This window comes from Sturnus vulgaris, chromosome 10 (genome assembly GCF_052056855.1).
Source record: "Sturnus vulgaris isolate bStuVul1 chromosome 10, bStuVul1.hap1, whole genome shotgun sequence".
NCBI lineage: Eukaryota > Metazoa > Chordata > Aves > Passeriformes > Sturnidae > Sturnus > Sturnus vulgaris.
In genome coordinates, this window is record NC_142252.1 from 17,266,512 (window position 1) to 17,282,927 (window position 16,416).

Here is a 16,416-nt window from a genome sequence, read left to right on the forward strand (position 1 = left end):
GCAGCCTGTTAGAACTGCTTACTATTGGTGCTGTGATTACCTTCCCAGGAGGCTCTCAAGGTTGGGTGAGCTATTGATGTGACATCTTCATGAGTTTCACAGCTGTGTTTAAGAACGAAGTTTACACAGGATTCTCAGCCAAACTCTAGATGAAATTGTGCACTGCAGTAGTTTTATCCTGCCCATTCCGTAAGTTTTAAACAATTTGAATTTACCTTGTGCTCATTTATTCTATATATGCCAGAAGTTTCAATGTTTTCCGTACAAAAGTGTACTGACCCCAGATACAGAAGTTCAGACAAGAAAGAGATGGTGACAAAGGGGGCTCTGTTGTTTCTCAGAGGTGAGCTGGTATTTCAGAGCCAGGTCAGATATTCCTGAGCAAATGTATAAACCGAATTGTTATGGAAGGTGTGCAGAGGACAGCACACCATAATCCAGCTGTGCATAAGGTCAGGAGGAGGAAGGCAGGGCAGAATGTGCCATTGCTCCAAGAGCAACCCAGAAGTTTCATTTCCTTGCTCCTTTCTTCCATGCAGTGGAGTTGACTCACTGCCTGTGTCCTGTTCAGTAGGTGGAACTTGGGAATTGAAACAAATGTCCCAACTTCCAGGCCTGCTCCCTCAGAGAGGTGAGCCACGTGGACTCCTTGTACTTCCATGAAACAACAGCCTGGGGATAAGGAGTTGGCCTCCCTACAGAAGAAGAGGAGGAAGCAGGGAGTGGGGGGAACTGATGCTCCCAGCCACCTATCACAGATGCAGAAGGAGACAGGACAGAAGGTATCTGTCTGGATCTGACACAGACTAACAGCATGGCACAGGTAAGGCTAGGAAGTTATTCATGCCTCATTTCTCCCACCTGTAAATTATTCCTCCCCCTTCATCCCCATTGGCACATCATTATGACTGCTCAATTAATTAACAGTTTAAAAGAGCTTTGAGACATTCAGATGAAAGAAAAGGAATTTTTTTGGTACTTCTGCTTCTCCAAAGTTGTGTGTATAAACACTGAACTTTTTAAGTCCTTCACTGATGATGAAGATTTACTTCATATTTAGACATGGGAAAGTTAAATCATGGAAATGTGAAAGCACACATTTTGAGAAACAGCCTCAAGATCCAAGATACTGCTTTCTGCATGTTCAGCTACAAGCACAGCTTGCCCTTCACTCCCAATCCTACCTGTTAGCAGCCACAAATGAAGACATTCACCCATTGAAGATCTTGTGTTCAGGACCAGAATCAAGTATCTCAAAACTCAACCCCCTCTAGAAAACCTAAAAGAAAACCCAAGAAAGCCTGTCTGGAAGCAGCACACTCCAGTGCTTTGCCCACCACATCATGCACAGCACCCTTCTGTTCAGCCAGAGCTTTGGAACAGCTTTGTTGCCACTGGGGGGGTCAGAACCCAGGATTAGACTTTGGGAAGTGTCTGTCACATGGCTCTCCAGCACAGTGAGTGTAAATCAATTTATTACAGGAGTGACAGTTTCCTTGATCAAAACAATTAAAACTCTCACATAAAAATAGAATGCTGGAAGGAAAATCTGTCCATTATTGTGTTTAACAGAAAACCCAAGTTCCTGTCAAAAACAAGAGAATAGAAAATCTCTAGCCAGCTTTAATAGCAAGATCTTTTGAAATACTCAGCCATCTGTCACAGCAGGAGTGCTTGTTGTTCAGCCCTTCTGAAAAATTTGGCCTTTCTTTGGGAACATGATGCTTTTGAAACTCGGCTCTCAGGCCCCTCCTAGGAATGACTTCTTTCATGGAAGGTCCTGCTCTTTTTGTACCTACACACAGAGCTAGACAGAGCTGTCCTCAGTGTGGTGCAAACTGCCAGTAAAGCAGGTAGACATGGCCTTGAAGTGCAAAACTGGAAGACTGCCCTGAGCTAACCCTAAATCCAAGGAAAAAAGGGTAGGTTAAGTCCAAGATTAGCTATACTTTAATTTAATCTTTCTTATGAAAAACATTACAAACATATTCTAGCAAATTTCCCTATGTGTGTATCGCATGAAAAGTGATCACAGAGTTCTCCTAATTCCCCCTCCTCTGATTCTTCCAGTCCATTCTCTTCCTTCTCCCACTGTTGTTGACACTTTGTCCCATGTGAAAGGAGAGGTAACAAAGGGCTCAGCAATGGAATGAAGTGCTCCATGCTCATAAAAGATTAATAGTAAGACCTCAGTTTGGAGTGGAAAAATAGCTTCCAGATAGAGTTTTCTGGGGGCTAATAAAATCTGCTGTACAGAAAGGAAAATCCAGAAGCAGGTGAATCATTTCATGCACTGGGAGCAGGCAAACAGAGACAGAATCATGCACAGCACTGCACTCAAACAGAATCACCCTGTAAACACCTACATCTGGAACCTGCAGTGATTCTCCTCCACAGAACAAACACTTTAAAGCAATGATGTGAAAATAGCCCAGCAAAGCAGAGCACTAACCTGGACATTTGCCCTTTCCTCTGCTACTGTTTTATTAGAAGAACATGTTGCTGGTCTCCATTTTTGCAAATATAGATTGGGTTCCTTGTGGTTCTCTGGGACAGAGACAGAAATCATGTTATCTTCAATGATGCAAGACCTCCAACAAGTTGATGGGATATATAAGAAATTTTTTTATTTCTGAAGTGGGCCAAGAAGCTTTGAAGTTACATTAATACCTCCAGATAGAGAGTCACACAATCCCTCCTGCTGCAAAGAAAACCTCAGTAAAATGGCTACATGAAAGTCAAGAGCAAAATTCCCACCAGTTTCACTGTGAACAAGACTTCAGGCCATAAATCTGTTTTGTAAAGGGTTTCCTACCAAATGTTTGAAAATTATTTTTTCCAAAGGAAAAAAATAAAGCTAATTGTTTCATTGTATTTTCTATAAAAAGCCATAACTAAACATTTCATTTTAGATTGGGGTCAATCCCAATTAAAAAATTTCTAGTTCTCACACACATCTTCACAAAGCAGTGGAACTCTGTTGGCTGACGTTCTGTTGCTAAACTGAACTGGCACAAAAGAGCTTGATAATGCCAGGCAAAATGTTTTGAACTTTCCAGTCCCACAAAAGAAAAAAAAATCAGATATCAAGGTATTTCTCCAACCCTCCCTCCCAAGTTTGCGCAGTACAAATACATATGGTAATACTGCAGTTTTTGAAAGAGATGTTTAAACTACAATTCACATCACAAATGTCTACCACCTGGCACAACCCTACCAAAGTTGAGAAGTTACTTTGGAAAACAGCATAATTTGGAACAAAATTCAGCCTGAAGAGCTCCATGTCCCAAAGAGCCCAACAAAACCTTCCCCTTGGCTCTGCTCATTCCTTTTCAGGAAGAGCCCAGCGGAAGGGAGGCAGTCAGTGTGACCGCCAGTTTTGCAGAGTCTGTGAAACTCTTTGGAGACATGACCCCTGTTCTGGCTCTTGGATTTCCAACAGAGGACTCTATTAAAAATTATCCTCTCCAGGGCCCCAACATCTTCACCCTTAACCTTTCTGAGTCATTAAAGAGTATTCAGCCTGTAATGCAACAAATACAAACTTCCATTTGCTACATACAAAGCAAGCTTCCATCTGCTACGGCACAGCAGCCTCAGAAGCTACTGAAACATAAAGTAATGGCCCAGACTTTGTTCTGCAAGGCTGAAGTCCCAGGAACTGAATAGAACTTCAGCACTTTCTTGAGCTTAAGCACAAACTGAAATGCATGGCTGAATAGGAATGGCCTGAGGAATTATGCAAATGATTAGCTGAATCCGGGTCCAAATATGAATTACTTTAAAAGATAGAGAAGCAAGCAGTGCAATTTAATCATTTTTATCTCCTTACCAAGAATGCACTAGTTCTTATAGCTAATATTACAGCATCTTCTGCTGCTGCCAGAAGCCAAATGACCTGTTCTTTAACAGTCAAGCTCTCCTCATTTTCAAACTGAAGATTAGTCCATTTATGCTGAACAGTGGCACAGAATGACAATTTCATAATACACAGATTGAGAGCTATTCCACTCACATGTTACATTATCTTGCCCTTTATCCATAGCACTACCACTTGCAATTGACTATCACGATAGTAAAGTGGAGCTGTTTCTAATCTCCAATTTTGTATGTTCTGAGATGCTGGCAATTCATTATACACTGCCACAGAGTGACCAACTGGATCTGACCTTGAATCTGAACACAAAATCTGAACTCCAGAAAAAAGGGAGACATAACTTATTCATATGAACTGACTGCAGTAAAGTTACAAAGTGAGATGGGCACTTCCTTAAAATGCTGAATAAAATGAACCTCCAGCAATGGCACTGCCAAGGGCAGCCAGCACTTCCCAGCAGACTCTTGGCATTGTCCACAAATGATCCATCCCATAAACAGGAAGGCTGATTGTGAAACTTTTTCTACACATGACTAGTCCTTACTTCTTCAAATATTCTCCCAGACATAAGCATTTTCAGGGTCAGATCCCACAACTGTACTGCTAACAGGCAGTGCAGTAAGTGTCCAACACAGTTTCCAGTTTGCTCTCCTTGCTGGAATATCGGTGAATCCATAATATAATCTCTGATTATGTCACCATAGAAAACTAATGCGTTACAGTAGGACATCATAACCCTTCCACACACTAATGAAAGTCTTTATTTCACTGTGATCTGAGCAGAAATGCATTGGAGAAAGTGGAAAGCAATTAATAAATTCTGCTACCAGAACGAGGATTGTGGTAATTACAGCACAATTGCCATAGAAGATATACAAAAGAGCTCACTGAGAAAACATCCCAATTTAGACTGCACAACTCCAGGGATTGCTTGCTAACAAAATACAGAGTATTTTACTTCTAGGTCACTGATTTCAATCTGGCCTCAAAGGAAAAAATGACTGGAAGTTAATGCCAGCTGACAGGGGTGTGAAAGCTGCAGGGTGGATCTCAGCTCACTTCCTAGCAGATTGGAGGACACAGCCCAAGTATTTGTGGTTTGTGTAAGTAATACGGCTAAAAATTCAGGCTGTGATTTAATGATACTGCAAATCCAGCTGTAGGACTCTTAGGACAAGGAGCTGATATGACACACACAATTCTGCTGATTCCAGCTTGTCTGAAACCTTTTGACAAGTTAACAGTGCACAAACAGGTGCTGGGGCAGATCAGATATCTTTATGCTCTTTACAGCTGTAAGAAAAATCCAGGTTGTATGTGCCAAGCAGTCCAACAGGAATGTAGGTAAGTGCCCACAGCTCACTGAGATCCAGACTGCCTGGTATCAAGGGTCAGCAATCCATGGCCTCCAAGCTTCATCCTTCAGTGACAGCAGGTGCAGGCATGTAGGAGCAGGCACATCAGAACTGTGCTGTTCTACTGCTGCTGGTCACTCTCTGAACCGGAGACAAGTGAAGGTGCTGTCTCCACCTCCGTCTGTCCTGCAAAAGGGGGGAGGGTGCCAGATGGTTTGCAAGTCACCCAGGGCACATAAAGCCACACAGGCATTAAATAGCATAAATAGCGAGGCATTAAATGACACCATCCCTGCTGGCACCACATCCCTGCTCATCAGTGCTCCATTCATTTAAACACTTTAAAGAGAGCAGAGAAATAGGAGATTAGAGAGATGTGCTGCTGCCTTTGATAAGCCTGAAAATAGAAGCAATGTTTGTGTTAATCCTGTAGCAGTAATACAGAAAAGGCACGATTAACTGCAGTTGCAGGAACAGTCTAGTGCAATCTATTTACCCAGTAAATTTCTCCACGGAAAGATGGGTCACAGGGCACACCTGCAAAATGCATCCAGGCGTTTGTATCTGCATTATGTCCATGGCCTCTGTTCCAACAGATGGTTGGCCAAAGGATTTCTTCTCCTTTTATTTTATTTTGGTTTGTTTTTTTTTTTTCCTGAACACACAGGAGCAGAGCAAGCCCTCCTGCCAACAGCACAGTGAATGCAGAGCATTCAGCAATGAAAGGGTGACCTTGATTAGTGTCTAATGTGTAAAAGCCAGTTACTTTTCAGCACATAATAAAGTAGAAGAATTCTGCTATGATCTGCCAGAGCTCTTCAAGCTGCTCTGAGGAATACTGTTGGAGATGCTGTCTATACAGTCTCTGCTTCAGGCACCAGCTAATCCTTGGTCCCTCCACCCAGGTGGTTTCTCCTGCTGCACTGCAAGATTGCTCCTAGATAAGAGCATGTACAGGCTATCCCTTATTCAGCAGCACAAATGATAGGGCAGCTCTACCTGACTTGTACCTACAGATAGAAAATGAAGACAGCTTTTAGATTCCTTATTTTCTGTCTTATTTTCTTTTAAAATGATTACATTCTGTAAGCAGTGTCTATCCCTCATTGCTACTAGTAATGGAGAGGAGTGAGCAGCCCTGTAGGTAAGAAAATAAATTCTGGATCCACTGATACTGAGTGAAAATATCCTTGCTGAGTGTTCCCCTTAGAACTCTACACCTTTGGGAGAGAAGCCAAAAGAGGTTGGATTAGCTGGTGTGAAGGCTTGCAAGATCAACTGTAGCTTGGAAAGGCAATATCGTAATAAAGGTGCTACTGAGAATAGAGAGGGATTAACACGGTGTTTGAGTGGATCCACCAAGTCTTGGGGTGAGGAAACATGAACAGTGTTGGCTTTATGTGATTGTAATAAAATCAGGCTGATGATGGAGAGGGGAAAAAAGTGATACCTCTTCTCTACTAAATAACAAGAAAAGAATGCTGGCTAAAAAGGCTGCAGTCCCTGTGCACACAGCCACATTTCACTGAACTGTAGAGAAAACTCCCATTTGGGACAGACTGTATTAGCAGAGGCCACAGAGGAACAGGAATCAGGAACTGGAGGTAGCAGTACAGAAACAGGATAAACCAAGGAGTTTCCACATTCTTTATAAACCTGGGGCACTCACAGGACAAAAGCTTCCCTGAGGGCATGGGAGGGGGTAAAATCTGTGCTTTGAAAGGGAAAAAAATTCACAGCTTATAAAAAGGAGGGTGGGAATCACAGATCTGGAAACCAAATGCATAGAGGGGCTGCACTCTTAGCGCAGGGGGAGGGGTGTTGCAAATAGGAGGAAATATTTTTGTGCTTTTCAGAGATTCCTAAACCCATAAACCTACAGCCTTCACTTCCATAAGGTATTCTGCTCTCTCTCTCTCTCTCTCTCTCTCTTTTCCATTTCAGAGCTTATCTGGAGAGGAAAATGTTAAGCTGTTAGTATTAAAAAAGAAGGAAAAAAGTTAAGGTGTTTTTAATTTTAAAAAGAAGAAACTTCTTTATAGCTGCATAATCAGGAAAAAGTTGCCTGTGGTGTTATGTCCATGTGCTAAGTTTCCTTAGAGATCTACTTACCTCTGCATAATCATCTATTCTAATTATATGATGCCATAGGGTATATGATACTGTATGGACAAGTAAAGAGACAAGGAGACGACAGTAAGACAAAAAATACAGCAACCAGATTTCCATCAGCAAAAATGACTGTTGCATGCAGTCATGAGCATGGGATAGAGGAGGAAAAGTCATGTGAAATGAGTTACTTCAATCCTTCAAGTCCCTAAAATAAATTCCTTCAATCCCTTGTGAGGCAGATTTTCTCTCTCTTCTGTTCCACATCTCAAACCCAGTATGATTTCCTGCTCCACTCTGTGGCAATACACTTCAAGCCAAGGCATCCATCTTCTCCACACTATGATCCCAAGTCTCTGCTGTTTCAGAAGCCCCCACCTCACAGCAACCCCCCCAGTCTCAACTCAAAATACCACCATTTCTCCAACCTCCCTGTTATCACTTATGCATATATAAACATTGACATTATCTATACAAAAAAGATCAGGAACTTCTGGTATCTGAAGAATCCCAGATTACTCCTTCCAACCCCGAAATGTTCCCATTTCCTAACCTCATTTGCAATGGAGGTGATACAAAGAATGAGACTTGTTCTCATCAGCCACAGCAGAAGGATCTCTAAGTTGGAGAGAGATCAGGGGAATATGGCCTGTGCACAGCCAGATCTCTGAACAGCACATGCTGTTTATCACACCAAGCCAGAGTCATGACTGCATTTCTTCCTGGCAGATGAATCCTTTCTCTTCTGTTGTTTTTCTCCACCAGTGGCTGTTGTGCTCTCCCAGCACCTCTCCAGAGACCAGCAAAGACAGTGGTATGTAGGTAGGTAGGTAGGTAGCACAAATTTGCAGCACAAATGCATTAGTCATTTCCCAATGATCTTTATTAGCTGCTCTGGCCTCCCATAAGTTTATGCAGATTTTGTAATGATGGATTCTTAGATCTCTTTTTGGAGGTGAATCCCAGCAAATTACAGCACCAATGAAGGCACCAGGACCAGTGATGAAGCTGTCCCACCTGAGATCCTCAGGGACACCAGGAGGTGAAGGGTCTACCTGAAAAACAGAGCAAGGCATAGGGAGGAATTTTCAAAAATCAAGATATTTCTAACAGAAAGACAGAAGGTGACATGAGCAGGCTAAAACAGCTGCCAGAGCTTGTCTTTCAAATGTTCGGTTCTAACTATCAGCAGAACACATCCTACCACTGAAAGTCAAATCAACAATATCTGGATTAGTAATATTAGATGTAGTGTTACAGATTGAGAGAGACTTGGGTGGAAAGGAGTTTCCAAACCTGGAACTGCAAGGGCTCAAACTTGGTTACAGATTGAGCTTTAACTCCTGAGCACACTTGAACTTTGTTCTAACTATAAGACAAAAGATGCACAGGACAGAACTAAGCAGCTTTAAAAAAACACTGTTGACATTCACAATTTCATAAAGAATGGTTTCACCTACCAGAGTGAAAAGATGATCATGCAAGTGGGTAAAATATATTAAACCAGGAAAACACTGCTAGCATTCCCCATAAAGAAAGTACTCTGCAATTACCAAGAGACAGGATATGGATAAGCAGTTTTCAAGAGGAAAGCCCCTCTATCTCATTAAACAGCTGCTTCACTCCTGCATTTTTTCCCTGTTCAACTCTTCACCTTTAATCTGCAATCCTCAGCTATGCTGCACACACCAAGAATGCAAAGCTGACAAGCACAGGAGGGCCTCCCTTATCAGCTTAGGATAAAAGCAAGAGATCGAAAGGATGGATTGTCTGTGATTTTTCATTGCAGACTGGTAGATATTTTATGCTGGTTTCAGACAGGCTAAAGATTTGGAGATCTGAAGATTCATTTATCTTGAAAGATTTGGAGGAATATTGGTAGAAAATAACAGGTGAACTTGCACATAGGAAGGAAGTGCCATGGTGTGCACACCAGTGAGCAGTGTGACTGTGCAGGGCTGTGTGGCAGGAGCTGGGGACAGCAGGCACTGCCCTTCCTCCCCCTCGCAGAGAACTGAGCACTCCCAGTGCTGGCTGATTGTAAGAGGAAGATGCAAATCAATGGGTCAGTCCTCTCTCCCCACAGGGATGCAAAAAAGGGTATGTGCAGGTATAAAGTCTGCAGTAATATGCCAGCAAAGGAAGTTTCTTCCTAATCCCAGTGCCTGCCTTGTGGCCTTTGGAAGGAGGATTTCGATTTTTCCTGAGGACAGCAGGTAACCCCAGAACACTGCTGAGCCACTGCGGCAGGCAAGAGGAGCACACAGGCTCCCAGGCACTCTTCCTTGCTGTCTGAATAAAGCTCCTGAGTACAGAATAGGCAGCTTGGTCAGGGCCTTCCTTATCCTCTCCTCCCTGCTGTGATCACAGGGAGCTCCCACTCCAGGCCTCTGATGTGTTGGCAGCCTCTATAATTTAGAGTAGCTGTGATTTATGGCTTGGACAGAGCCTGTACTTAGGGAGTACAAAGGTAGGGCTGGCCTGACCAGTATAACTGTGTCATGTCCGGCCCTTTGTATTGATCCAATGAGTGATGGAAGTGAAGAATTCAATGGCGTTTGCTATCTGTAAGGAGCAGCAAAGGGACAGGGAGCTGGGGTGGAGGCAGGGATTTAATTACCCCTCACAGCCAGCACCAGCAGCCAAAGTGTGAGGGTGACACTCTGTATTGATGGGGGAACCACTCTCGGCGACCTCCCTCTGCACCTCCGCTCAGTGAGGAAGGAAACAGGAACAAGAATGAGAAAATTTTTTGAATGCTTCATCCTGCATTAATCACGTACCATATCCTTCTCCTCATCTAGTCTCAGGGGGAATGTCACAGGCACTGGAACAAGAGAAATGAGAGGAAGTTTACAGTTGCCTAAATCTAAGAGAGAGAGGTGTTTGTGGCACACAGCATGCTGTAGCTCCCACTATAAATTCGTGGGCAGATTTCCAACAAGTAATAGGGAGCCAAATCCAAACTATTCAGTGAAAGGCTTGAGCAACCTTTAATCAGACTCCTAATTGGTCTTTTCCTCTGTTTCAACATTTGTTGTTTGAGGAAACTAACAAAAGTTCCCAAATGAGCTTTTTAAAGTGCCATTCAGGATATAATCAGGTCTCTTTGAAAAGGGACAGCTCTAAATTCAGTCATAAATATTTAATACTGTTGTCTGCCAAATTTAGCAAATGGTTTTAGTGGGGACCTGTATTTATCAAATTACCACCTTCAAGACAAATGCTTACGAGGAATGCTCAGTCTTCCTAGACCTTACTCTGCTAATGAGGGCATGCCCCATCTTTTCCAAAACACCACTTCTAAGACAATGGTCCAATTTTTACATTACAGCCACGTCTGCCTTGTACTGGTTGAGTAGCTGTCATTTGGATTCCTCCTATCAGCTCTGAATTCCCTTTCATCTAGGGTCTGTGTTATGTGATGGCAGCCCAGAGCAGTGACCTATGACTATGCTTGACTTCTTATCTCATGACATGTGGACTAACTTACAAATGCAGGTAATTAGTTAAAGACGTTTCATGACAAATTAGACTAATGGAATTGTAATGGTTAAATTAAGTCTTGGGGTCAGTTTTAAGGTCCCTTGTTAGGGGTGATAGTTAAAATGCAAGCTGTCAGACTCTGGGAAGTATCTTGTTTCTTTTAATAAAATGCTTCTTTTGCATGTGAAAAGCCAAGGACATAACTGCTTCGATAGGGTCTGATCCAAGGGAAACAATCTGGCTGGCAGTTTTTGGATAAGTCCCCCAGTCCTGCCCCCAAACTGTGTCCTATAGGCAAGACACATGGTGGAGAAGAGCAGTAAATGTGCAGAAGGATCAAAGCACACAACTTTGCACTGCTCTGAACACTAATCTCTTACTCTCCCCTTGCACCTTTCAACTGAAAATTTCATCTGACATCTTTCTTCAGGGAGGAAGTTAATTTTGCAAAATCAAACAGTCCAACATAAATTAAACAGATAAATCATGTCCTGTTATCCACATCCTTCCTCCAGAAGGAGTCTGCGAGGCTCTCCCTGTAGGCCCTTCTAACAACAGAGTGACTTGATAACTCACACACTGCTAAGGACAAATGGGAAAGGAAGAGGCAACAAAATGGAAAACATTATTCTGCAATTTTGTCATTCCCCAGTGTGCCCATGTCTTGAGCACTGCCTGCAATTCTGTTTGTGCAATCTCAAAAAGGTACATTAGAGTGAGGAGAAGCAACAAGAACATCAGAGGTACCAAATGGCTTCTGTAGTAGAAGAGACTTCATACACAAGGACTCGTTTGCTTGGCAAACAATAGCTGAACTTGGATGTGATTGAGGTATTTAGCATGGAGTGGCATGGAGAAAGCAAGTGGAGTAATTGCTCTTATAATAAAAAGGAAACACTTTTTACACAGTTGGTAGTTGAATGTGGATAATCACTGATGTAGAGTCCAAAGGAATAAGTGCATTCAAAAATTTAGATAAATTAATGGTAATCTAGCAGCCACTACATAATGCAATTGAAATACAGCCTGGAGCTCAGGAAGTGCCTCCACATTGAGCACCCTAAGCTGGAAAGACCTCAAAAAAAGGAGTCCTCTCCAGTATCATTTTATGCTCTTTTCTTACATATCCAGCACTGCAGTCTGAGACAGGACAGCAGGCTGGGCAGGGCCTTGTTCTGACTCAACAGGGACCTGGTTTTGGGTCTCTCCTCCCTGCAGACAAGGTATTAGTCACACATAAGGTTAAGCCACTTCCCTTCAAAGGCAGCCCTGACCTCTCATGGCCATGGCAAGGAACAGCTCGATTCAGAGCTATGTCCTGCCCCAGGATGTGGCGGTGATGAGGGCAGGAGTATCTCATGTATGTAAGGACATACACATGCACATGGGACTTGGAATGAGAGGAGGTCCCTAATTACACAGTCTCCCTTTTAAACTCCAAGCACATGCTTTGATCTTTCCTTTTCCAACATAAACAGAGAGCAGAGTACAGATTTAGACAGACATCCCCCGCTGAAACACTGCACTGTTCCCTGCCCAGGCATGGAAGGAGACAGCGAGTGACACAAGGCAGCTGTTTGCTACAACCCTGCATCCACAGTCTTTGGATATAATGGCAAGAACCACAGTGCAAGGATCCCTAAGTAAGAGAGAGAGTAACATAACATATCTATGTTCAGATATAATTCCAGATGCCAGTCCAGGCATCTCTGGCAGGACCCTTCACTGCTGTTTACCTCTTGGAACCAGGATCAGTCTATTGAATTCACCTAGGGGAAAAAAAATCCAAGCCAGAAGAAGAGAGCCCATTCTGATTGGTACTTCTGCTTGGTTTTCTGCCATTTAGGCAAACAGTGTCCTCCCCAGTCCCACAATGACAGTGGCTGTATGAGATGGAGACCCCACAGTCCAGTCACAGTGTGCTCCTGACTTGTGGCACTCACTGCCCTTGGCTGCACCTCAGGGAGCCCTGTAACAGACCTTTCTCGTGGGTGAGTCTCCCTCCCAGGGAATCTACATCCTCAGAAAAATGTTTCCCTTCAGATACTTCACAGGACAGCAGAGCATGCACTGTACTTTCCCTGTATTCCATGTGTTCTGCTGGTGGAGAGGCGAGGTCCCAAGGGCAGTGCATTACCAGCCCAAAGTATGGAAATGGATCAATTCCAGTTCACCTTGGGAGCCACGAGGCTGCAGCTCCTGCTGGGGCAGCTTGCACAGCCCATCTCTGGAGCTCCCAAAGCCCCAGCCAAAACAGTGCTGTAATTCCTTCTCTTGCTACCCTTTTCTCCCAGCATACACACACACGGAGTAACAAGCCAGACCGTTGTGCTTAAAAGGAACACTTAAATTATTAATGTGTGTTGAAGGAAAATTATTATTCTTTAGTACACTTACTACACTTTTTCTCAGGACAAAAACTGCAGGGATGGAGAATTTAGGTATTCAATATGCATGTAAGATGACAGGAGGAGATCAAGGCCAACATCCACTCAGTGCCTTGACTTTCTGTATCTTTCATTTCCCTAATTCCTGGTACATGTCATTCATACCTTTTTCATATATGCATAAGGACCAAATGACACTCAAATGCAACAATTCTCCTCCACCAAAAAAAACATGATTCAAAAGCCCATTAATAGAACGATGCAGAATTCATTGCTTTGTGCATCCTTGTAAATATGCATGTACACTCTTTTTATATCAGTTCATGTACGTGAAATAGTAATAAGTAGTAAACACAAAAATATAAAATGAGAACCTCGTGTTGTTACTACACTACAGTTCTTCTTCTTTATGTGAGAGCTTTTAGCATTAATAGCTAGAGGAGAGTACACACTAGTCACTGTGAATTTTGAGAGAACTCATTAAGTTCTACTGGTTTCTATTACAGAGATGGGACTATTTGGACCTTGAAAGATGTGAATTATGATTTATTTGTAATATAAGAGAGAGGAAATACTTCCCATTAGTGGAATAGCAGCTGTTAACTCTGTAGAGCATATATGTATTAGTTTGAAAAGTCTGTAGGTAGGGAAGATATTTCAGCCTCAAGTATCCTCATAAGACACTGACATACTTAAGCTGCAGTTTGCAATATGTTTGTAGAGTTAATGCTTGACAATTTTTTGGTTTAGTATTATTATACAGAAATGATACCAGGATGGTGTTGTCAAATAAATTATTATGTAAAATGCATAACCAATGTATACAATAGAAAAATTAATTTGAAAAATAGATAACATATCTAGTCTAATCTAATATCTGTCTTTAGTTTTGCAGGGCTATTCAAGAGTTTGCCTTTGGTAGAATACTTACTCAATCCTAGTAATAAAGGATAATAAACACTTATCTTCTTTGCTTCCACTGCTCAAAGATACAGATATTTCCTAAAATAACTTTGATATTTCCATGTAGGACGAAGCTAATTAGATTCACAGAGTCACAGAAATGCTGGTTGGAGGAGACCTCTGGAGATCTGCAGTCCAGCCTCCCACTCAAAGCAGGAGTGCTGCCAACACAAGATCAGGTCAACCATGGCTTGGCCCCACAGCCTCTTAAAAATATATAAAGACAGAAATTTCACAACCACTTTTGGTGACCTCTTCCAGTGCTACACCACCCTCTTGATGAAGAAATCAAGTATGAGAAAGTCTGCTGAGAGTTGTAGTATCTTGTAAAAGACTAATGAAGGTCAACTAAATTTTGTTCATAAGAAAGACACTATCCCTAAAAATCCTGTCTCACTGTTAATTCTCACAGAAAGAGTAAAACTCAATTAAAGAATAGTATTTACTGGCCTATGTCTATTTTAATCTCTCACCAGTGAATATATTCTCAAAATCAACTTCTGATGGTATGGAAATGTTTTCAGTTCTATCTGATGGAAGGAGAACTGAGGTGAACAGACACTGTGTATTCAATTACACAGCACAACCAAAACAAAGCTGGGAGCTGAATCCAGATTCCCTACGCACTGCATAATTGAGATTAACCACAAAATCACTTTAGTGCTTCTTAGCTTTCTTTTCCCACCAGCTACTGCAAAGGTAAGTTGCAAAAAGTTGAATTAAGTGTCTAAGGGCAGCAGGAATGATGACAGCCTTTGTCAGGATCTGAAATTTAGAATTGCCTTTTTTTACTACATAAGAAAAAATAATTCTTCCTTATCCCTGTAAGTATGGAGCTCACTCGGATCTCAGTCTGCCATTCTTTCACTTCATCTTCACTGAGATGAATCCTGAAGTTCCTCCTGGAGAATGTAAATTGAAGTCATTGACTGGCACACACATTGACTTTAGATTTCGATCAGATTTCAAAGATGCCATTGGAACCTTTGAGAAGGGTTTAGCCTTTAAAGAAACACTTAAAAATGATAAGTGGTGATTGGAATGCAGCAGTAGGGGTGGCAAAAAGCAGGGTTCAGTGTGTATATCTACACTCCTAAAATGGATCAGTTGGAATGTCATTGAGTATCCTCCCTGAAGAGCAAAAGAACAGCCAGGTCTCTGTGCTCACTTCCTATCATTTTATTCCCCATCATTGTTGTGCCACAGAGTCAGCTTATCTAACAGTAGGAACTGACTTAGTGGAACGAGGATTTACTCCTGAGAATGGGACCACTCAAGCCCCTGCGGAGGTGCTATTTTGTACCTGCAAACCTTCTCTGCACTCATCTTGTGATAGCAGAGAGATGCAGGCTCCCATTACTATCTCTAAACACACAGTCCCCTGTTAGCCGAGATCATGCAGTGCCCCCTTTACTGCAGCAATGTAAACATTTACCAAGAGAAGACAAGGAAATATGATCTGACACAAGAAGATTAAGCTGTATGGGTTTTTCACAGGAAGCCAAGTCCTTTAGCTGTCAGGTAGAAGCCACAGAGTGATGCCTATTGTTTCTTAAAGAGTAATTACTTCTGATTGCTTCCGAGTACACTAATTTGTCTTGATACAGAATGACAGCATAACCCAGAGCAGTGGATAACTGCATTACTTTACCTGTGTACAGGTTTTCTGGGGCTGGCAAGTACACCCATGCTGCTTTGAGCAGCACTAGAGCATTGCACTCACACTTTGCAGAGCTGTACCCAGGCAGAAACAAAACCTCCTGCTCTGCTCGTGAAGGGCACTGCCCTCACTTGGTGCTGAGATGGGATCTCAGAAAATCCTGGCTGGTTAGGGAAAGGGGCTGGCTCAATCAGGCAAAGCAAAGGGACTGGGAACAGCTGGTTTCTAGAAAGGAACAACTAACCTGACTGCAATTGCTAATTTTCTGATCTCTTATTCTCTCATATTCTCATATACATTATATATGCTACATATGCTGCTACCTGAATTCATTCATGCACCTATGAAAAGCTTTTTGCTAATTTCATCCAAATAAAATTATTTTCAGTAGTGTTCCCTCCAAAAGGCAGGAATAGAGAGAATACAGGGAAAACTTGCTACTTCAGAAAATTGTTGGAAATGTCAGAATACACTGTGGGTGCTACCAGGGATGACTTTCCTATGTCACAGTTTTATGTGGTTGTTGCAGGGCAGGAGGAACCCCTGCACCAGTCAAAGAATCCTGGTTGTCAATGCTTT

The 16,416-nt window shown here is 42.4% G+C and overlaps 1 long non-coding RNA gene across 1 annotated transcript in view; it reads right to left on the bottom strand.

Moving 5' to 3' along the window:
* LOC148222685 (uncharacterized) overlaps window positions 1–16,416 on the bottom strand; it is a 122,323-nt gene that overhangs the window by 6,488 nt on the left and 99,419 nt on the right. The window contains exon 2 of the long non-coding RNA XR_015805595.1: window positions 2,453–2,547. This is a non-coding gene — a long non-coding RNA (uncharacterized LOC148222685). The remainder of the gene's footprint in view (window positions 1–2,452; window positions 2,548–16,416) is intronic.